This window comes from Enhydra lutris, unplaced genomic scaffold, assembly GCF_002288905.1.
Source record: "Enhydra lutris kenyoni isolate GAN:26980312 unplaced genomic scaffold, ASM228890v2 scaffoldscaffold14, whole genome shotgun sequence".
NCBI lineage: Eukaryota > Metazoa > Chordata > Mammalia > Carnivora > Mustelidae > Enhydra > Enhydra lutris.
The window spans coordinates 11,906,169-11,914,168 of record NW_019154098.1 but is presented as its reverse complement, the minus strand read 5'-3'; the positions used below and the strand labels follow the sequence as shown (position 1 = coordinate 11,914,168).

At 41.1% G+C, this 8,000-nt stretch overlaps 1 pseudogene; it reads right to left on the bottom strand.

The window, feature by feature from the left end:
- Positions 1 to 241: 241 nt before the first annotated feature.
- LOC111146768 lies at positions 242 to 637 on the bottom strand (annotated as a pseudogene).
- Between the last annotated feature and the right edge of the window lie 7,363 nt (positions 638 to 8,000).

The window sequence follows — 8,000 nt, the reverse complement described above, 5'->3', positions numbered from 1 at the left end:
ACTGTTGTATGTGTGTGTGTTGGGAACACTTAAGATCTAGCCTCTTAGCCAATTTCAAGTATATAATACAATATTGCTAACTGCAGTCACCACACTGATTATTAGATCTCCCAGATTTTTTGGCTTGTATAACCAACACTTAGACCAACATCAGTCCATTTCCTCCTTCCTCTAGCCCCTGGCCACCACTATCCCACTCTCTGCTTCTATAAGTGTGGCTATTTTTATTTTTATTTTTTTTTTAACAACTGATACTCAATTCATTAAAAAGCTTGATGTAAGCATCTGCAATGGTGGCTTCAGCCTCAACTCCTGGCCCAGTACTGATGGAAGTCACCTGCTTAACCATCTCAGAAGGACCGTGAGAATCCATGGGTCTCTTGTGGATCCTCATCTGAAGACGATCTCAAGTCTTGGAACTTTCACCATGACGAGTTTTTCTTGTAGTGATTTTCAGACTCTTGGTGGGCATCTGAACTGGTCCTTTCACTCTGAGAATTCTTTTCCTTTGCGCCTCTGATCAAGTCAGTACTTACCTTTTCAAAAGATTGACGTTGCAGCCGGTGAGAGTAATTCTACTGTGGGGAATCGCCGCCTCTGGTTCCACGGGTGTCTTCCCCATGTCTTTAAAAGCCATGGCTGCCATGCGGCTTTCTGACCGACTTGTTCCTCCGTGAGAGCAAACAGTCTTGAGTCAGGGGCAGGAGCGGGGCGTCCAAGCCTCTACTGTAGCCAAGACCGCATCTTCCTCAAAGAGCAGTGTGGCTCTTAGATTTCACACATGAGTGAGACCTTGCAGTATTTGTCTTTCTGCGTCTGGTTTTTTACTTAGCATAATGCCCTCCAGATCATCCATGTTGCTGCAAATAGCAGAATTTCATTTTTTTAAGGCTTAAAAATACTCCAGTGTGCGTATGCAAATTTCACACCTTCTTCATTCATTCAACCATCAAAGGACACTTAGGTTGTTTCCATATCTTGGCTATTGTGAATAATGATACAATGAACTTGGGAATGCAGATAGCTCTTTGAGATACTGTTTCATTTCCTTTGAATATATGCCCAGAAGTGGGATTGCTGGGTTTTAAGGCAGTTTTTTTTGTTTTTTTTTTTTAAGATTTCGTTTATTTATTTGACAGAGAGACACAGTGAGAGAGGGAGCACAAGCAGGGGGAGCGGGAGAGGATGAAACAGGCTTCCCACCAAGCCGGAGCGCGATGTGAGGCTCGACCCCAGCACCCTGGGATCATGACCTGAGGCAAAGGCAGACGCTTAACGACTGAGCCATGCAGGCGCCCCTAGGTAGTTCAATTTTTAATTTTTTGAGGAACTTCTATACTGTCTTCCATAATGGCTATACTAGTTTATATTCCCACCAACAGTATGCAAGAATTCCAATTTCTCCATAGCCTCACCTACACTTGTTAATTTTTTTTTTCTCTCTTTTTTTAGAGAGCAAGAGAGAGCACGCAAGTGGGGATGAGCAGAGGAAGTGGGAGAGAGAGACTACCAAGTAGGCTCCATGCTGAGTGAGGAGCCCAAAGCAGGGGCTTGATCTCATAACCCTGAGATCATGACCTGGGCTGAAATCAAGAGTCAGATGCTCAACTGACTGAGCCACCCAGACACCCTTTAATTTTTGTCTTTTTTTTTTTTTAAGATTTTATTTATTTGAGAGAGAGAGAGCATAAAGAGGGGGAACAGCAGGTAGAGCTATAGGGAGACCTGCTCCCCTATGGGCAGAGTCCCATGTGGGGTTTGATCCCAGACCTTCAACTGACTGGGCCACCCAGGCACCCCTTATTTTTTGGGTTTTTTTTTTTTTTACAATAGCCATTCAACCAGATGACATCTCATTGTGGTTTTGATTCGAATAGCCCTGCTGATTGGTGATGTTGAGCCCTTTTTCATATACTTGTTGGACATTTGTATGTCTTCTTCAAAGAAATGTCTATTCATGTCCTTTGCCCAATTTTTAATTGACTTATTTGGTTTTTGCTATTTATTTGTGTGAGTTCCTTACGTATTTTGGATATTGACCCTTTTTCCAACAGATGATTTGCAAACGTTTTCTCCCACTCCATAGGTTTCCTTTAAACTCTGTTGATTTGTTTCCTCTGCTGTGCAAAAGCTTTTTATAGCTCAGTGCAATCCCACTTTTCTGCTTTGCTTTTGTTGCCTGTGCTTTTGGTATTATATCTGTGAAACCAATGCCAAGACCAACGTCCTGAAGCTTTTCCCCTATCTTTTCTTCCAGTAATTTTGGAGTTTCAGATCTTACATTTAAGTCTTTAATCCAGTTTGAGTTCTTCTGTGACTAGGGTAAGACAAGGGCCCAATTTCATCTTCTGCATAGGCATATCCAGTTTTCCCAGCAGCATTTGTTGAAGAGATTATCCTTTCTCCCACTGGATATTCTTGGTACTCCGTTGAAAATCAGTTGGCCAGGGCACCTGGATGGCTCAGCGGGTTAAGCCTCTGCCATCGGCTCAGGTCATGATCTCAGGGTCCTGGGATCGAGCCCCGCATCAGGCTCTCTGCTCGGCAGGGAGCCTGCTTCCCCCTCTCTCTCTGCCTGCCTCTCTACCTACTTGTGATCTTTCTCTCTGTCAAATAAATAAATAAAATCTTTAAAAAAAAAAAGAAAGAAAGAAAGAAAACCAGCTGGCCATAAATTTATTATAAAGTATGAATCTATTCTGTTCCTTTGGTCCATATGCTTGTTTTTATTCCACTCACATATTGTCTTGATTACCGCAACTTGTAATACACTTGAAAACAGAAAGGGTGATGCCTCCAGCTTTGTCTTTTTTTTTTTAAGATTTTATTTATTTGACAGAGAGAGAGAGAACACAAGTAGGCAGAGAGGTAGGCAGAGAGGTAGGGGGATGTAGGCTCCCTGCTGAGCAGAGAGCCTGATTCAGGGCTTGATCCCAGGACCCTGAGATCATGACCCGAGCCGAAGGCAGAGGCCCAACTCACTAAGCCACCCAGGCACCCCAACTTCGTTCTTTCTCAAGACTGCTTTGGCAATTGGGGCAGGGGTGTGGTTACATATAAATTTTATAAGTTTTTTTTTTAATTTCTGTAAAGAATATCATTGGGATTTTGATAGGCTTTACACTGAATCTGTAGATCACTTCTGGCTGTATAGACATTTTAACAATATTAAGTCTTCTGGTCCATGAACATGAATGTCTTTCCATTTGCTTCTCTTGTTTGATTTTGTTCAGCAATATTTTGTAGTTTCCAGTACATTAATCTTATATCCCTTAGTTACGTTTATTCCCAACTATCTTATTCTTTCTGGTGCAATTGTAAAGGGGATCATTTTTAAATTTCCATTACAGACAGTTTGTTGTTAGTGTATAGACATGCAACTAATCTGTCTTGATGTTGTATCCTGCAAATTTACTGTATTTGATTATTAGTTCTAACAGATTTTTTTACGGGGTCTTTAGAGTTCTCTGTTTATAAAATCGTACCATCTACAAACAGGGACAATGTTAATTTTTCCTTCCTGATTTGGGTACTATTCCTTTCTTTTTCTTGCCTAATTGTTCTGACTAGGACTTTCAGGACTATGATGAGTAAAGCTGACATCCTTGTCTTGTTTGCAATATTAGAAGAATAGCTTTAACTTTTTTTTTTTTTTGCCATTGAAAATGTTAGCTGTGGACTTGTCAAATATTAATGTTCATTATGTTGAGGTACATTCCCTTTATAGTTCGTTGAAAGTTTTTATCATGAACAGGTCAGGTGTTCCATTTTGTCAAACACTTCTGCATCTATTCAGATGTGATTTTCATCCTTTAAATGACTATGCGATTTTCATCCTTTATTCTGTTAATGTGGTATCTCACATTAAATGTTTTTTATATTATTTTGCTGAGTTTTGTTGAGTCCTCCTTGCACCCCAGAGATAAATCGTGCTTGGTCATGATGTATGGTCCTTTTAATATGCTACTTTATTCAGTTAACTAGTATTTTGTTGAGGATTTTTAAATCTATATTCATCAGGAATATTGACTTGTTCTTTGCCTTTCTTGTAGTTTCTTTTTCTGGCTTTGGTATCAGGATAACACAAGCCTTATAGAATTAGTCTGCCAGTGTTACCTCCTCTTCAAGTTTCTGGAAAAGGTTGAGAAGGACTGGCATTAATTCTTCTTTAAATGTGTCATAGACTTTACCTGTAAAGCCAAATGGTCCTGGGCCTTTCTTTGTTGGAAAGTTTTTGATTACTAGTTCAATCTTCATACTAGCTATAGGCCTATCCACGAACTGTTATTTGGAACATTTCCATATAATTTATTCTTTAACCTGAAAATTATTCTTTAGTTCCAATAAATTGGGGGTTAAATTACATTATTATTTAAATTTAATGGCATTGTACATCACAGAACCATGTCTATCTGTTGACAACCGTGCCCTGAACCTACAGGATGAAAGTTTTCCCCGGGGCAGTGACAGCCCTTAGTAAGGGTAATCAATGAACCTGGTGACCAGAACTCCACCCCAGAGAAGTGGATCTGTCTCTCCTCTGATTTTTGAGGGGCTAGCTTGGGTTCCAGCACACCACCAACCCACCCACAATATCATTTGATGGTCCCTTCCGTATCTGTCCTCCCAACGCTCTGTGGATGGACAAACCTGACCAATTTTTAGGGGAATGACTTTGCTCCTCCCTGTGTTGGCCAGAAATGTTGGAACAGTGCGATTTCTCAGTGACTGATTTCCTACAGTGTTGTTTCTTCCCTCCAGGTTGGGAGACAGTAACCGCCATCCCAAGAATTCTCAATAAATTTTTATTAAGCAGAAAATATATATATAAATAAATAAATTTAATGGTACTGGGATAAAAACGTAATCTGAATAATATTGATTCTTCGTATTTGTGGAGACTTACTTAATGACGTGTGTGTGAAAAGAGTAAGTCTCTTTGCAAGGAGTATACGGAGTTTTATATATACCCAATCAAGCTTGATAACTGCATTGTTCGTATCTTCCATGAATATCTCCTATGATATTTTCACACCTGAACCATCAATTACTGGCCTCTTTGTCTAACAATATTTGTTTATACATTTTCATACTTTCTGAGGTTCACTCATGTTTTGACTTACTACATGTTCTTTTTTTTTCTTAAGATTTTATTTATTTGTCAGAGAGAGAGAGAGAGAGCGAGAGAGCAAGCACAAGCAGGAGGACCAACAGGCAGATTGAGAAGCAGGCTCCCCGCTGAGCAGGGAGCCCATTGTGGGACTCAATACCAGGACCCCAGGATCATGACCTGAGACAAAGGCAGATGCTTAACCAACTGAGCCACCCAGGCACCCCCTAAATGTTCTTGTTATTATAACATGATCCTGTTCTACTCCAATGTTTATTAAGTTGAGTCTATTCTGCCTAATATGAATATGTACATACAGGTTTTATTTTGATACTTACATTCTTTTCATTTTCATTTATTAATTATAGTGTTCTAAATCTGTCTTTTGTCTGAAGACTTCTACATTTTATTTTTAATCTAATCCAGCAATCTCTGATTCTTAAGTGAGAGTTAATCCATTTCTATTTAATCCATTTATTGTATATTTCGTTTTGGTTGTTTTTTAGATTTTTATTTGACAGAGACAGCACAAGCAGGGGGAGTAGCAGGCAGAGCAGGCAGAGCAGGCAGAGGGAGAAGCAGGTTCCCTTTGGAGCAGGGAGCCTGATGCAGGGCTCAGTCCCAGGACCCTGGGACCATGACCAGGGCTGAAGGCAGTCACCCAACTGAGCCACTCACATGCCTCTACTCTGATTTATTTGTATCATTTTATTTGAACTTTTTATTCTAAAGTTTTATTTGAGAGAGAGTGTGTGTGAATGAGAGGGTGAGGGAAAGAGACTCTGAAGCAGACTCCACACTGAGCACAGCCCAACTTGGGGCTCAATTCCACAACCGCAAGATCATGACTTGAGCCAAAATCAAGAGTCGGATGCTTAACCAACCGAGCCACTCAGGCACCCCTTATTTGAACTTGCTATTTTCCCTGCCTTTTCTTCCTCTTCTTTTTCTTTTATTGGATTAATTGTGTTTTCTTTACTCTTCCCTGCCCACCCCCCACCCTCACACCCCCTCCGCCCCGGTCTGGAAGTTAAATATTCAATTTCTACTTATGTCCTGGTTTTCCTTAAATTTTGAAATACCTACTGGATTTAACAAAATGTAAAACTGACTTCCTTGTCAAAAAATACAAAGATAGGGGCACTTGCCTTCAGCTCAGGTCATGATCTCAGGGTCCTGGGATTGAGCCCTACATCAGTCTCCCTGCTCAGTGGGAAGACTGTTTCTCTCTCCTGCTTCCCCTGCTTGTATTCTCTCGCCCACTGTTTCTCGCTCTCTGCCAAATAAATGAATAAAATATTTTAAATAAATAAATAAATAATCACTACCTTAAGAAAGACTTCCCTGACCTCCCAACTGCCCTGACCAAAGAATGGAAATAATCTATCATAGGTTCTGAGAGAATCAGATGCCTCTCCTTTATGAGACTCATCATGATTTACACATGCGCACGTATTTATTAGTGAGTTCATTTCGTAAATAGCTGTGTTTCTCGCTAGGCTGCAAACTTCAATGGGTCAGAGACCATTCCTACTCTTTGTTTACCATGGCACTGCCAATTCCTAGCATGGGGCCTAGCATGGAATAGGTTCTCATTAAAAATTGGCTGAATGAATAAGTAAATAAATGAATGAACAAGTGAATTTACAGAGGATCAATTTCCCTGGGAACCATGTCTCTGCCTCATAAGCACTGGTCTTTGTTTCTTGTACTAGGACGGTGGGGATCCTGAATTTGCTGACGCTGAAAATGTTTAGGAAGCATGACGGCGTCATCCAGGATGACGACTACCTATCCAGGGTCCTGACACCTAGCAGAAAGACTGACTTTATCATGTTTCTAGTGATTCATGGCCCACCCAGCACAATGCAGGCTTCTGGGTTTATTATTTTACCATTTCAGCCCGTCTTCATGCAAGTGATTCTCTTGTCCTATTTCAGTCACAGCAAGATTGAATAAAATCTTCAAAGGCAGAGTATTGTGGCACTATACTTAGCCAATTCACAAACATATATAAAGTACTTCTCTAGCTGCTATACACAAACTGTACAACTTGCCTGGCTTCATCTTGTCTACGGAGGCACAAGAAATGCATATTTGTCCTTTGGAAGGGAAATTCCTCTCTCTGCCACTTCGAACACCTGAACCAGGTGCTCATTAAGCTCCCTGATTCTGTCAATATCTTGTGGCCTAGATCTTATCTCTGTCCTCTAAAGATCACCTGCTACGGCACCTGGGTGGCGAATTGGTTAAGCGACAGTCTTCCCCTCAGGTCATGGTCCTGGAGTCCCAGGATCAAGTCCCACAGCCGGCTCCCTGCTCAGCACGGAGTCTACTTCTCCCTCTGACCCTCCCCACTCTCATGCTCTCTCTCTTTCTCCCATTCTCTCTCTCCCAAATAAATAAGTAAAATCTTCTGAAAAAAATAATAATAATAATAATCACCTGCTATATATCTACCAAGCTAGAGTTAAGGCCCATTCCAGCTATAAATAAGGGCATATTGATGTATGTGTATTACTTCACTGTGCATACATAACAAAGGCCTAAAGTCTCTGAGGTATTCAAATCATGGTCAGCTCTCTCTGAATGACATACTAAGACCCGCTGAATCTCTTCTGTAAGAGCAGAAGGGGCCCAGGACAACTGGGCGGCTCAGTTGGTTAAGCGTCTGCCTTCTGCTCAGGTCATGATCCCATGTCAGCTCAGCGGGGAGTCTGCTTCTCCCTCTACCCGCCCCACCCACCAGCTCATGATCTCTCACTCTCTCTTAAATAAGTAAATAGAATCTTTGAATAAATAAATGAGCAGAAGTAGCCCATAAAAAGCACCCAGTTTGTCCCTACAAGCTCGCCGAGATCACAGTGAGTGACACATGCATACAGAATCG